Source organism: Panthera tigris, chromosome A1 (genome assembly GCF_018350195.1).
Source record: "Panthera tigris isolate Pti1 chromosome A1, P.tigris_Pti1_mat1.1, whole genome shotgun sequence".
NCBI lineage: Eukaryota > Metazoa > Chordata > Mammalia > Carnivora > Felidae > Panthera > Panthera tigris.
The window spans coordinates 121,235,515-121,248,747 of NC_056660.1; the positions used below are offsets into that span (position 1 = coordinate 121,235,515).

At 36.7% G+C, this 13,233-nt stretch overlaps 1 non-coding gene across 1 annotated transcript; it reads left to right on the plus strand.

Annotated features, from left to right (window-relative positions):
- The first annotated feature begins 9,612 nt into the window (after positions 1-9,612).
- On the plus strand, positions 9,613-9,716 carry LOC122232086. Its single transcript, XR_006209436.1, has one exon. It is a non-coding gene; the product is annotated as a U6 spliceosomal RNA (small nuclear RNA).
- The last annotated feature ends 3,517 nt before the right edge of the window (positions 9,717-13,233 follow it).

The following is a 13,233-nucleotide window of genomic DNA, read 5'->3' on the forward strand; positions in this document are numbered from 1 at the left end:
GACACTCAGTGCAGAGCCTGACATGGGGCTTGATCTCATAAAGTGTGAAAGAGCCCATCACCTGAGCCCAAATCAAGAGTCAGATGCTTAACCAACTAAGCCACACAGCCGCCCCCTCGTTTTTAAATTAATTTAATATTGAGAAAAGTTGGTAAGCCAATAGTTGTCAATAAAGTTATGTAGTAACATTTATGTTCAGATATCAGCAGTGGATTTTACTAAAGTTCAGATAGTGTGGTGGGTTCTCATGACAAGTTATTACCATTGAAAATGTTATAAAATATTCTTATTTCATCATATAAATCACTATCACTTTTGCTGTAATTTTCAACTTCTCTAAGAGCAATATCTAGAACTATAAAATACTTCTTTTTTAAATGTTTATATATTTATTTTTGAGAGAAAGAGAGAGCACAGGAGAGGGCAGACAGGGCGGGGGAAAAGACAGAATCCCAAGCAGGCTCCACGCTGTTAGCACGGAGCCCAGCATGGGGCTTGATCCCATGAACCATGAGATAACGACCTGAGTTGAAATCAAAAGTCCAACACTTAACTGACTGAACCACCCCGGCACCCCTGTAAATTATTTCTTGAGTTCTTTTTCTCAAAAACTTGAAAGCCGGAATATAAAGAGCACCAAAAAAATGGCAATATGTTAGGTGACTTATTCAAATCTCTCTCGAATTGACATTACACGTTGATTTCTAATAACCCCAAAATAATCTCAGTAGCAATTAGTTTGGAGATTATTTGTCTCTGAATATTCTCTTTTATAGTGCTGCGAATGTTTTTGTTTACATTTCTGATTTTCTAATATTTTTAGGAATGCCACGTTTATCACAAGTGTCACATACACTTTATTTCAATTTAGTTAAACCATTTTCTCTAAATGAAACACAAATGAATCTTAGAAGGGCAAAATAGCCCAAGTCCTGTCAGTGCAAGCTTTTGGAGTTCCTGCAAGCTTTGCCTAACATTATTAATACTAGGAACAGTTCACACCAGGTAACTGTGGATACTACAAAATCAAAGATAATTTCCTGTTGAAGATCACAATTTTTTTTTTTAACATAAGAAGCATCTTTTCTTTCTTGCACAATTCTAGCCCATCTTGTTAGCATGTGTAAGTTAAATCTTGCGTTAATGGTGTTTAATCAGGATTGTCTTTGTGTGTCCAAAAGTAGTTGTCATGGCAGAGATGACATGGTTTTCCTCATGATGCCTCCTATTTGGGCAGATCCAGAGAATATCTTTGCAGTTATTGAATTGTTCAAAGATGCACTCCCTTATTGGCACAGATGAGAACATGTTTCTTTTTTTTATATTTTTTCAAAGTTTATTGATTTTTGAGAGAGAGAGACAGAGAGAGAGAGTGTGGGGAGGGGCAGAAAGAGAGGGGGACAGAAGATCTGGAGTAGGCTCTGCTCTGACAGTAGAGAGCCCAACGCGGGGCTCAAACTCCCGGAACTCTGAGGTGATGACCTCAGCTGAAGTCAGACACTTAACCAACGGAGCTACCCAGGTGCCTCAAGAACATGTCTTAATAAGAAATTCAACTGGTGCTTTGTCCGTGGCTCACAAAAATGCTTGTTCTTTACCAACTGCTATTCTCAGTAGCTAGCCCTCGTTATTCTTTTAAACCAGTGACTAAAACTCAAAGTTATTTTTGCAATTCTATTTTTTTACAATGGCATCACCAATAAAATACTCATTAATTTTGATTTCTTCTATTTTAATCTTCTGATAGTTTGACAGTAGGTATAATGAATGTTGTTGAGTATGATCTGTCCTAATATAATCTAGTTAAAGATAAGTTATTAATTTTTAGAATTTTATGCATAATTTCTTTCATCAGTTAATACTATTTTGCATTCTCTTCCTTTTATGTGGTTTTAAAAGGTTAGCTTTTATCTATCTTACAGACTTGGCTATTCTGGCGTCAAATTTTAAAGTCATTTTTTTCTACTAAACTAGAACATTTCTATTGTCATCTGTGACTATTTTGTCGCTGTTGTCACACAAGGTTGGCTAAATATGGAACATCTATTACTATTCTCTTAATAATATCACAGCAGTATTTTATATCTGTGTTTAGTAGTTTCTTTGTAGATTACTATTGTTCACTTACTGTTACTTTAGACTTTTTTTTTTTTTAACAGTTCTTGTGTTTGCATAACAGGTTTTTTGTTTGGTTTTGTTTATTTTTGGTTGCAAGTAACACTGTGTGTTCTTTTAATTGAGAAACTAAGTATTTCCACTCACAAACATTTTCCTTAGCTAGACTTGTGAAGATTGGCTGGGAAATGTGTGGTAATTGTAACATAATATTTTGTCTTTCAACTTAAAATACAACAAAATTTCTATAGTTTCTCCATTTGAAAAAAACATTTTATTATAATACGAAATATAACATTTTCTCCCATCTTTATCCAATGGAGAATTCATAACCAATAATTTGAAGTAACTTATGTTGTTCTGGATGCATTCTCATGATTTTAAAAGGTCATGACAGACATTTTCTAGGGTGACTTTCAAATAAACAGTACAAATTCAAAGTTTTTAGTTTTCTGATCCAATTTGTCTTTTTCTTTTCTTTTTTTTTTTTTGGTAATTTCTTTATTGTCTGATGGGCAGGCCAGAATCACATTTATTTTTTTCTAAGTTGTGAATTTTATATTATCTTTTTCATTATCAACTTTGATCAGGAAAAAAACACTGCATTACTCAAGTACATAAAGCCACAAGTGTTTGATCTGATCTGTTCAGGTTGTAGATTTGCTAGGAATACTTTCCTTGCCCATTTTTTTGTTTTGCTCAGCCACTAAGTCTTCATAAAGTAAATAACTTGTAATGTTTGTAAATTGCATGTGGGTCATGCTTAGCCCAAGTCTGCTCACTTTCATTGCCTGCAATTTAAAACAATTGAAGCCAACCGCTTTTTTTCTGTTTTCTTTTCAGCCCTTCCTTTTCTGAGCTCCACGTTCATTATGTGTGGTTCTCTCCCAATGCCAGCATGTTGTCACTCTCCATGATCTATAGGATTAAAAGATTAAATGCAATCATATTCAAAAGATTCCAACTTTGCCTGTATTTCATCAAAATGTAATTAAAGCAAATGTTAAAATATTGAAAAGCTAAAATTATTTTTCCTATAATGTCTCAAAAAGTTATTAAGGAGCAAAAACGAAATAATATTTAATGAACAGTAAAATTTAAACAAAAACTATTCAAACAGAGCTTAGTTACTTGTTTTAAAATTTAATTATATCTTAGAAGATATTTTTATAAATATAAAATGATTGGCAATTCCTGTGTTCTGTGACCATCAGCTGTTAATGCAAAAAATTGGATTATGCTTCATGCTTAAGCATGCTGTGTCTAGACTATGTATAAAAAAAAGAATTAGGGATGTTTGGTTTATTATTGCATACTGTTCTTTGGCTGCTGTATGTGACTATTGCAAATTCTGCAGTGATTTGTGAGTACTTATAGGTCTGCAAACTGGAACTTCAAGAAAGCAAGAGAATAGATGCTAAACACTCGTGGGCAATTGGTACTTTATTATGCAAGAATCTATAACATCAGTGATATGTGAGAGGAAGGATTTGACAAGTTAATTAATTTGTCTTTTCTCTTACCGGAGTGCTTCCACAGCTCAGATTTTCCTGACAGTCCTAAGCGATGTCCTTCCATGATGTTTGCAGAACAACCCACGATTCCTCATGACGTTTGGATAAAGTCACCTACTGTTTTTAGAACAGAGGGCAAGAGATGCAGAGAAACGTTTCCTGTGGCCTGAATGGTGTAAGTCACCAGTGTGGACTCTAGGACTGTGGCTGCTCCGTGTCAGCAGAGGGTACCGGATCCCTTAATAAATTTACCTTTGCATTGTGCGCTTGTGATTTTCAGACTCTTGAGTTCTGAGGTGGGAGCCTCTCTTGACCAAGGGCTGTCCTGAGTTCAATAAAATATTCAACACAACTTATATGTGCAACCCATATATAAAAAATGGACATAGCTTTTCCCTCAACCAGTACCTGAATAAATTACCATGTAAACAGTTTGGGGTTTAATTTTCTAGGCATCTTTTATACTAACCTACACACACATACATATCTTTTACATAAAATTTATATATATATATATATATATATATATATATGTGTGTGTGTGTATATATATATGGATACATATATATATATATATATATATATATATATATACACATATATATATACACATACATACATACACAAATGAGCTTTGGTAAGCTTCTTTTCCTACTTAATATATTATGCACTGCTTTCCATGTTGTTACATGATATTCACCATTAACTTTATCTTATTAATAACTATACGATACATACTAATTTTTTTTAGTCAAGTCCTTCTTAAATGATTTCTCCCCGCCCCCCCCCCCAATTTTTGTCATTATAAAAATCATACAGCGAATACCCTTGTGTGGGTGACTTGGTTTTCATTACTTAAAAAAAATACACTTTTTACTTTGGAATAATTTTAGACTTACAGAAGTATGGCAAAGATAGTACAGAGAATTAGTTTATACCTTTCAGCCAGCTTCCCTGAGTGTTAACATCTTACATAACCATGATCTATTTGTCAAAACTAAGAAATTAACATTAATACAATATTAGTAACTACATTACAGATTTCACTAGGATTTTACCAAATTTTCCACTAACATTCCTCCCTTTTTGATTATTGTGTTAAGAAAACATACTTTGAGATCTACCCTCTTAGCTTTTTGAGTGTATAGTGTTGTTAACTATAAACACGATGTCATACAGCAGATCTAGAACTTTCTCATCTTGCGTGACTGAGACTTTATACCTGTTGAACAGCAACTCCCCCGTTTCCCCCTCCCTCCAAGCCCCTGGCACTCACCATTCTAAGTTTTCACTACTTTTAAGCTCATGATTGCATTTGGTCGGTCACAGCGAATTTATAAATATTAGAAATGGGCTATATATAGTCGCTGCTCCCGTTATTCGTCTTCCTAAGGCTTTCCTGCAGACTTTTCTGGACAACTAAGTTCCAGATGAATATTTTACACTAATGTGCCTTGTGTAGGGTCCAAGGCAGTCTGCTATTATTAATGTGTTAACCTTTACTGTCCAGTAATGGCAGAGAAATTAGAAATCTATATTAATTAGGAATGGCAAATGGAAACTCAAATATATATAATGTATATTTAAATATTTTATTTTCATATATGAATTATAAGGAGATATTTATATCTCCATCTTAATTATATGCATGCTGCTATTTCCACACTTTGTTTGGAGCTAGAGAGTGGCAGACCCAGGACTAAATTCCAGGTGTGGCTGACACCAGTGACAGCAGTCTTGCCACACTGCCATGCCTTCTAGGAGGGATTAGAATTTGGATGTGGTGCTTCAAAGAGTTTTTAATTTTTCTCAAAATAAGAAATACTTTTTGCACACACCAAATCAGTCACAGTGGCTGCATTTAGGGAGCGGAGAGGGGTTGCTAAGAAGACAAATGGGAATTTTGCCTGTCTGTGTTGATTGACTTATTTAAATAATGAGCATGGGTTCGTGTAGTACTTGTCAAATTGTAAAAATTATTGAAAGATAATCTTATACATAGCGGCTAGGAATATCAAACAATATAGCCACTTTTGAAAACAGTTTGGGAGTTGTTTATTAAGTTAAACATATGCTTAGCATGTGACCTAGCAACTGCATTCTTATCCACCCAATAAAAAGGAAAGCATATGTCCGCAAAAAAGTCTGTATACAAATGTTTATAACAGCTTTATTCATAATCACTAAAGGCTGGAAACAATCCATGTGTCCATCTACAGGTGAGCAGATGAACAGCTGTGCTCCATCCTTACAAGGGGATACAACTCTGTAATAAAAAGCAACAAACTATTGATAGGTGAAACGACATGGCTGGATCAAGTGAAAGAAGTCTGACACAAGAGGGTACACACGATTGTATTTATATGACATGCACTAAAAGGGAAAAATATAGGGACAGAAATCAGATCAGTGGTTGCTGGAGGTGAGAGGAGGGAAATGATTATATAGTAGCACAAAGGATCTTTTTAGAGTGATGCAAATATTCTTACTTGATTGCGTTGGTGGTCACACAGGGGTACATGCATTCATCAAAAGTCACTTTATACCCAAAAAGGTTAATCATAGATTAAATCATAAAATTGAAATTATAGATTAAGTTATAAATTAGAGTTTATATTATAATTATATATAATATAGTATATAATATGTAATTATAACTAATAAATACAATTAAGTATAATTATAATTACATATTATATGCTACATAGTATATAACTCTATAGCATATATTAATAATTTTAAATTATATATGATAATTTATAATTATGTTATCTATAATGTACTGAATTATATACTACAATTTGATGTTATTATAATGTAAACTATAATTTATAGTTTGTATTTCTACTTGTAGTTTGTATAATTATATATACTTTATATATAATTATAGTTATATTTTAAGGTAACACAATTTATATTGTTAATTATATAAATTATAGATCAATAAGTATAACTTAAAATTAATAAACAGAAAGGAAAAGAGAAGTTCAAACAATTAAGGCTGAAAATGAGATTGTGAACACCTCCTCACAGAGGTTAGTCCAGCAGAGTGTAGACCATCTGGCAAAGATGTAATGGAAGGAACTGGGTGGTAGGTGATGATTTGATGATTTCTGAGGTTCCCGTTCCTTTTTCTAGGTGCCCATCATTGTTCACACATGTCTGCGCTTCAGGGGGCAGCTATTAGCCTGTACCTGACTCTTGTGTGAAGGAGAACAGACACCTCCACCTAGAGGAGGTGCAGAGCTATGCAGCACTCCTTGGCTGGCGGATGGTGCCTTAGTGAACTTCATGGATGTCTCAGGATAGGCAGAACAAAGAAGAGGTGCCTTGTAATAGTCTCAGGTAGGGAAGAAGGTAGAGGGAATCTATCTGGCCAGCTCCAACCTTTTTTCTGTTTCCCACTGGTATGGTTGCTCCAAGGAAGTTAACTCTCTTATGCCTCAAGTATCTTCATGCATTCCTTTTAGCAGCCATTTGGGAAGCCAGATTAAATGCGCTATGTTGTAGTATTTTATAAGTCCAGATGTGGCAAGAGAAGCAAGAGACACAGTATGGTTGCACAGAGGTAATGGGGGGAGGGCCCTTGGCTTCTCCCAGTAATGGATCATTAGCCCTAGGTGGCAGATACGTACGTATGCGCCTAAATGGACGGGTAATTACAATGGCAGTCAGGCCAGAACAAGCAGCAGTGGCCTGAAAGTTAATGGTACCAAGAGAATATGAAAAGGCATAAGATTACAATTCAGGGCTCAAAATTATTTGTTGAATAAATGAATGAACGAATAAATCAATGGGTGTGGTGGGAAGATGGTAACAGGGGCAGCAAGGTTTTTAAATCTTCTGAAATCCTCCTGCCGCCATAAAAAAAGACAAACTCTAATGGGAAAATCCAAGGCCCAAGGTCAACACCTGCAAAAATCTAGATGAACATGGTATCTTCGCGAACCCCCAAACACGAGCAAGTGGAGGAACACCACCAACTACTAAATGTGCACTGCTCTGCATATCCGTGTCAGGGCAGGAGGGAGCAGGGAGGTATCTGACCGATGTGAGAACACAATTCTAGAATTGACAACACGACTCAGTGAAATGCAAAGGAAAGCAATTTGAGACCAACTGGAACCAGAAGGACTCTTGCACACTCCAACAAAGCTGTGGCTCTGTGGGGTTCGAGATAGAGTCTAAAGGAGCTGGTATAGTCTGGGGCGTGAGAGCTTTCAAAATTACAAGCTCCTTTTCAGGCAAAAAGGGTGGAGTTCTGAGAGTAGTATTCAATTCAAAAGAAAGGAAAAAGAGTAGAGGAAAGGAAAAAGAAAGCCTAAATAAAAGAGCAGAGGAATCACATCTCAGAAAGCACAAGGCAATTTAAAAAGATTTCTTAGAGCACCTGGGTGGCTCACTCAGTTAAGTGTCCAACTTTGGCTCAGGTCATGATCTCACGGTTCGTGGGTTCAAGCCCCACATCGGGTTCTATGCTGAACACTTGCTCAGAGCCTGGAGCCTGCTTCAGATTCTGTGTCTCCTCTGTCTCTGCCCCTCCTCCACTCGCGCTCTGTCTCACTCTGTCTCTCAAAAATAAATAAATGTAAGAAAGTAAAAAAAAAAAAATCAACACACACATACATAGGTTGAATAATGTATTAGAAGATGCATGAAGAAGAAAATAAAAAGCAATGGAAATTTAAAAAGGTAACATTTAAGAAAACTTTCCTGAAATAAAAAGATTTGACACTAGTACCTAGAAAATCAATCCTGAATGAAGATTGTCAAGATATATTCTAAGAGATGTCTGAAGTTTACAAAAAAAAAAAAAATGATTTGGGCATTTAGTCAAAATACCAAATGACTTAAGTGACTGTCTTTGGCTTTATCCCAGAATACATAAAGTAGCATACTGAAAAGATTCAAAGAAAGAAATCCTAAGGCAAAGGTTTTACATCTAGCCAATATGTCAAAAGTTATGAACATGATAGAACCAGAGACTGTTGCTTCCATGTGCCCTTCCTGAGGAATTTCCTAAGGAAAGGTGTTTTAGACCACCAAAAGGGAAGGGCATTGACAAGAAGACTAATGATGAGCATAACTATGTAATCACCCATAAAACTATGATGGTTATGAGAAGAGTACATACCCAGCAGATATTATACAATAATTAAAGGGCCAGAAGGGTAACGGAGATATAAAACAGAATATACTTGTTGATTATTTTATAGTTACTGGTGAGGGTAAAAGGATATGTATTCACATGGGAAACTGGTGCATTGGGATAAGAGAAAAGAAATTATTAACTAATTTAAATATTGTTAGGAAACCAATAGAAAATAACAAAAATAAGAGGGGGGGACTAAGGTTATTTTAGCTTTTTTTTTTTTTAATTTTTTTTAACGTTTATTTATTTTTGAGACAGAGAGAGACAGAGCATGAGCGGGGGAGGGGCAGAGAGAGAGGGAGACACAGAATCGGAAGCAGGCTCCAGGCTCTGAGCCATCAGCCCAGAGCCCGACGTGGGGCTCGAACCCACAGACCGTGAGATCGTGACCTGAGCTGAAGTCGGATGCTTAACCGACTGAGCCACCCAGGTGCCCCTATTTTAGCTTTAATATAAAACTAACCCTTAAAATAAAGTGAGTACAAATATATTTGATAGGGAAAATAAAATAGACCGTATAGTGAAAAATTAGTGTTATGAAAGACTTGTGTATACATAACAGAGAGCAGTATGACTGAAAAGAATACAGTGCAAAGGAGTGTATACCATAAACTACCATTTGAATTAAAAGAAAGGCAAAATAAGGACATACATATGTATACACATACACGTATATATTTGTTTCTTTTTTTGCAAATAAGAGAGGATAAACCAGAAACTAATAAAATTCATGCATATGAGGATTGAAGAAAACTTCTCTGGGTTACCTTTTCGTATGATTTAACTTTTGAACTACAGAACATTTTACATATTCATAAAGTTATTTGACCGCTACCTTTAGCAGCACATATACTAAAACTGGAACGATACAGAGAAGATTAGCAGGGCCCTTAAACAAACATGATCTGCAAATTCATGAGGTATTCCATATTTTAATGATGGATGTTAACTAAACTTACTGTTGTACTTATGTTGCAATACATACATATATCAAATCACTATGTGATTCACCTGAAACTTACACAATGCTATATATCAGTTATGTCTCAATAAAATTTTTAAAAATAAAAATAATAAAATCTTTAAAAATAAAGATAATAAAAAACCCACTACCACAAAGAAAGAAATTAAAAGAAATCAACATGGACAGGAAAATCCTAATTTGAAGATAAACAAATGAACTTATGTCAAGGTTAAAGGTCTTTAGACACACCGTTACTTTTAGGGGGCTAGACTCTAAGGATAAAATAAAAGCTTCAAACAATCTTGTACTTCATTAGTAAGTTTGTTGGTAGTGGTATCGACATAATAATTCTGATACTATTGGGTGTATTATAACGAGCAGTAAATGAATAGCTATACTGATGTTGGTGAAAATTAGAGTTTTCAATGTGAGAGAAAGGAGATAAAATAGGGATGTGGGGAAAGGAGGAAGAACCCTGTGATGTTCTATTAGAATGGGGGGATTGAGATAAATTAATGATCTAAAATAAAATACACTTCCTGTCTCTGTCTACTGAAAGGGCCTAGAAGCAGTGACATCCCACTTACAATGAGCACTCTTATCACTCAGTTCTTGGTTTCTAGCAAACTTTTCTCATGAAAGGACCCAGGTCTGATTCCAGGTCTGGGTCAAGGAAAGTAGAAGATGAGCTTGGGACTTTCACTGAGGGAAGAGCAAGGAAGTGCTCAAAAACAGATAGGGATGTGTCAGAAGGACCCAGAAAACAATTTGAAGGGGCTCCCATTTGGGAGGGGACAAATTTGGGACAAAATGAAAATTAAAAAGAAAATCAGTGGTAATGAATATTCTGAGTTCATCATGATATTCAAGAGAATTGCAGAAGTGTGTGTGTGACGGAAGAGAAAGCTCTTCTTGAACAGTGGAATGACAGCTAAAAAACATGGAAAAATGATAAAGCTTTTTTAATTGTGATTATTGCAATCACTAATATCATAGTTGATTCAGGCAAGCCTTATTAATGATTGTTAAAACAGTCGCTGAAAATGTTGGGGACACCAGATACTCTCATATTTTCAAAGTACCATCCCGCAGATTACTCATTCATCACTAAGGGGCAAAGATGCCTTTACGGTGAGGAGTGCTAGCAGACAGCACCTCAATTGACGAATTCAGCTTAGTGTAACCAATAAAAGGACAGAAAGGCATTTGTGTTGTGATGCGCTGAGATGGTCCCAGCCTCACCTCTGTGGAGTCTTGCTAAAAATCTTAACTGGATATAATTCTGAAGAATTATGGAAGACACAACCAGACAACCCAAATTGTGGACACTGTATAAAAGAACTGGCCTGAAAGTCAATGGCAGGAAAGACCAATAAAAGAAAAAACAAAAAACAAAAAACGGGAAGGGCAGGAGAATTTTTTTAGAATAAAGGAGAGACTTTTGAGAGAGAGATGACTTTATTATTATTTTTTTTAATGTTTATTTTTGAGAGAGAGAGACAGAGTATGAGCAGGGGAGGAGCAGAGAGAGAGGGAGACACAGAATCGGAAGCAGGCTCCAGGCTCCGAGCTGTCAGCACAGAGCCCGACGCGGGGCTCGAACTCACGAGCTATGAGATCATGACCTGATCTGAAGTGGACACTTAACACACTGAGTCACCCAGGCACCGAGAGAGAGAGAGAGAGAGAGAGAGAGAGAGAGAGAGAGAGAGATGACTTTAAAATAGCATGTGCTGGGGCGCCTGGGTGGCTCGGTCGGTTGAGTGTCTGACTTCAGCTCAGGTCATGATCTCACGGTCCATGAGTTCGAGCCCCGTGTCGGGCTCTGTGCTGACCGCTCAGAGCCTGGAGCCTGTTTCAGATTCTGTGTCTCCCTCTCTCTCTGCCCCTCCCCTGGTCATGCTCTGTCTCTCTCTGTCTCAAAAATAAATAAACGTTAAAAAAAAGTAAAAAAAATAAAATAAAATAGCATGTGATTCTTTTTTTTTAATTTAATTTTTTTTTTAATTTACATCCAAATTAGTTAGCATATAGTGCAACAATGATTTCAGGAATAGATTTCTTAGTGCCCCTAACCCATTTAGCCCATCCCCCCTCCCACACCTCCTTCAGTAACCCTCTGTTTGTCCTCCATATTTATGAGTCTCTTATGTTTTGTCCCCCTCCATGTTTTTATATTATTTTTGTTTCCCTTCCCTTATGTTCATCTAAACCAGCATGTGATTCTTGACAAATCCTGGATAAGGATGAAAATAAAAACAAAGGCAAACCCAAAAAAAGCTCCAAAGGACATTACTGGTTATGTAGGAGAATGTCCTTGTGTCTTACGAGGTATATGGTGAAATCCTATGGGGTGAAGCTTCATAGTCTCTAACCACCTTTCAAATGATTCAGTTAAAAAATAACCTCATAGAGGGGATTACGTGCAGTGAATGTACGGAGCTAAATGTTAACAACTGATGAATATGGGTGAAGCATATTTGAGTGTTCATTGTATTATTTTCTCAACTTTTCTGTCAGTTTTTAAATTTTCATCATAAAAGGCTAGGGTGAGGGACAAACATACGGTCCGGAGGTAGGGGCATGACTGCAAGGCAATAAATCTGCAGGATAGCCAGCTAGTGACCTAGGACCTGAGTGACCTGGCCTGAAAAGATGAGCTGTCCTGTATCTGTTGGGATCCTTTTGGCTTCAAGTAACAGGATACCTGAGTCAAAGTAGCTAAAACTGTAAGGACATCTAATTATCTCATGTAACAAGAAGTCTAAAGGTAAATGGCTCCAAGGGTTGGTTGATCTGTCGGCTCAAGGATGTTACAGCCCTCTGTCAGTTTCTCTGCGGTTTTCTTGGCTTTAATTCATGGTTGCAAAATGGCTGCCATGGCTTCAAGTATCACGTCCTCACATGACATGTCCAAACCCAGCAGGAAGGACATGGGCTAACTCTTCCACTGGCTTTGCCTTCTTACATCAAGGATAAAATTCTTTCCCATAAGCCTCCCCTTCCTGAAGATTCCTCTTATATCTTTTGCTTTACAAATTAATTTAGTTTGCCACTTGGGGTTGTTCACCTGAACAAAACTGATGGGGAGTGATGGCTGTTGGAGGGCCAGCCAGCCATGTTTGCCACATGAGCCAATCAGACTCACTTGGTCAGGAATCTGAGCCAAGAAACCTGGCCTGGGTTTGCTGTTAGCACTCAAGCTGGTGATGAATGGACAACCAGAAGCTAAGTCAAGGCCAATGCACAGAGGCTGTGTACAAGGTAAGGTTAAGACAAGAGAAAACTCTCTAGAGAGGGTGAGGAAGCCATTTGGGAGAGAAAGGAGAAAACAGCACCTGTGCTGAGGAGAGTGGAGCTGCCTTGAGGACTAAATACTGCTCTTCAACTGCCTAGGTCCCTCGTTTCCTGGTTATGATTTCTGTTCCAGGTCACGGAGAATATAGCAGTTAGGACTCATTTGCCAGTAACAGAACAAACAAGAAACT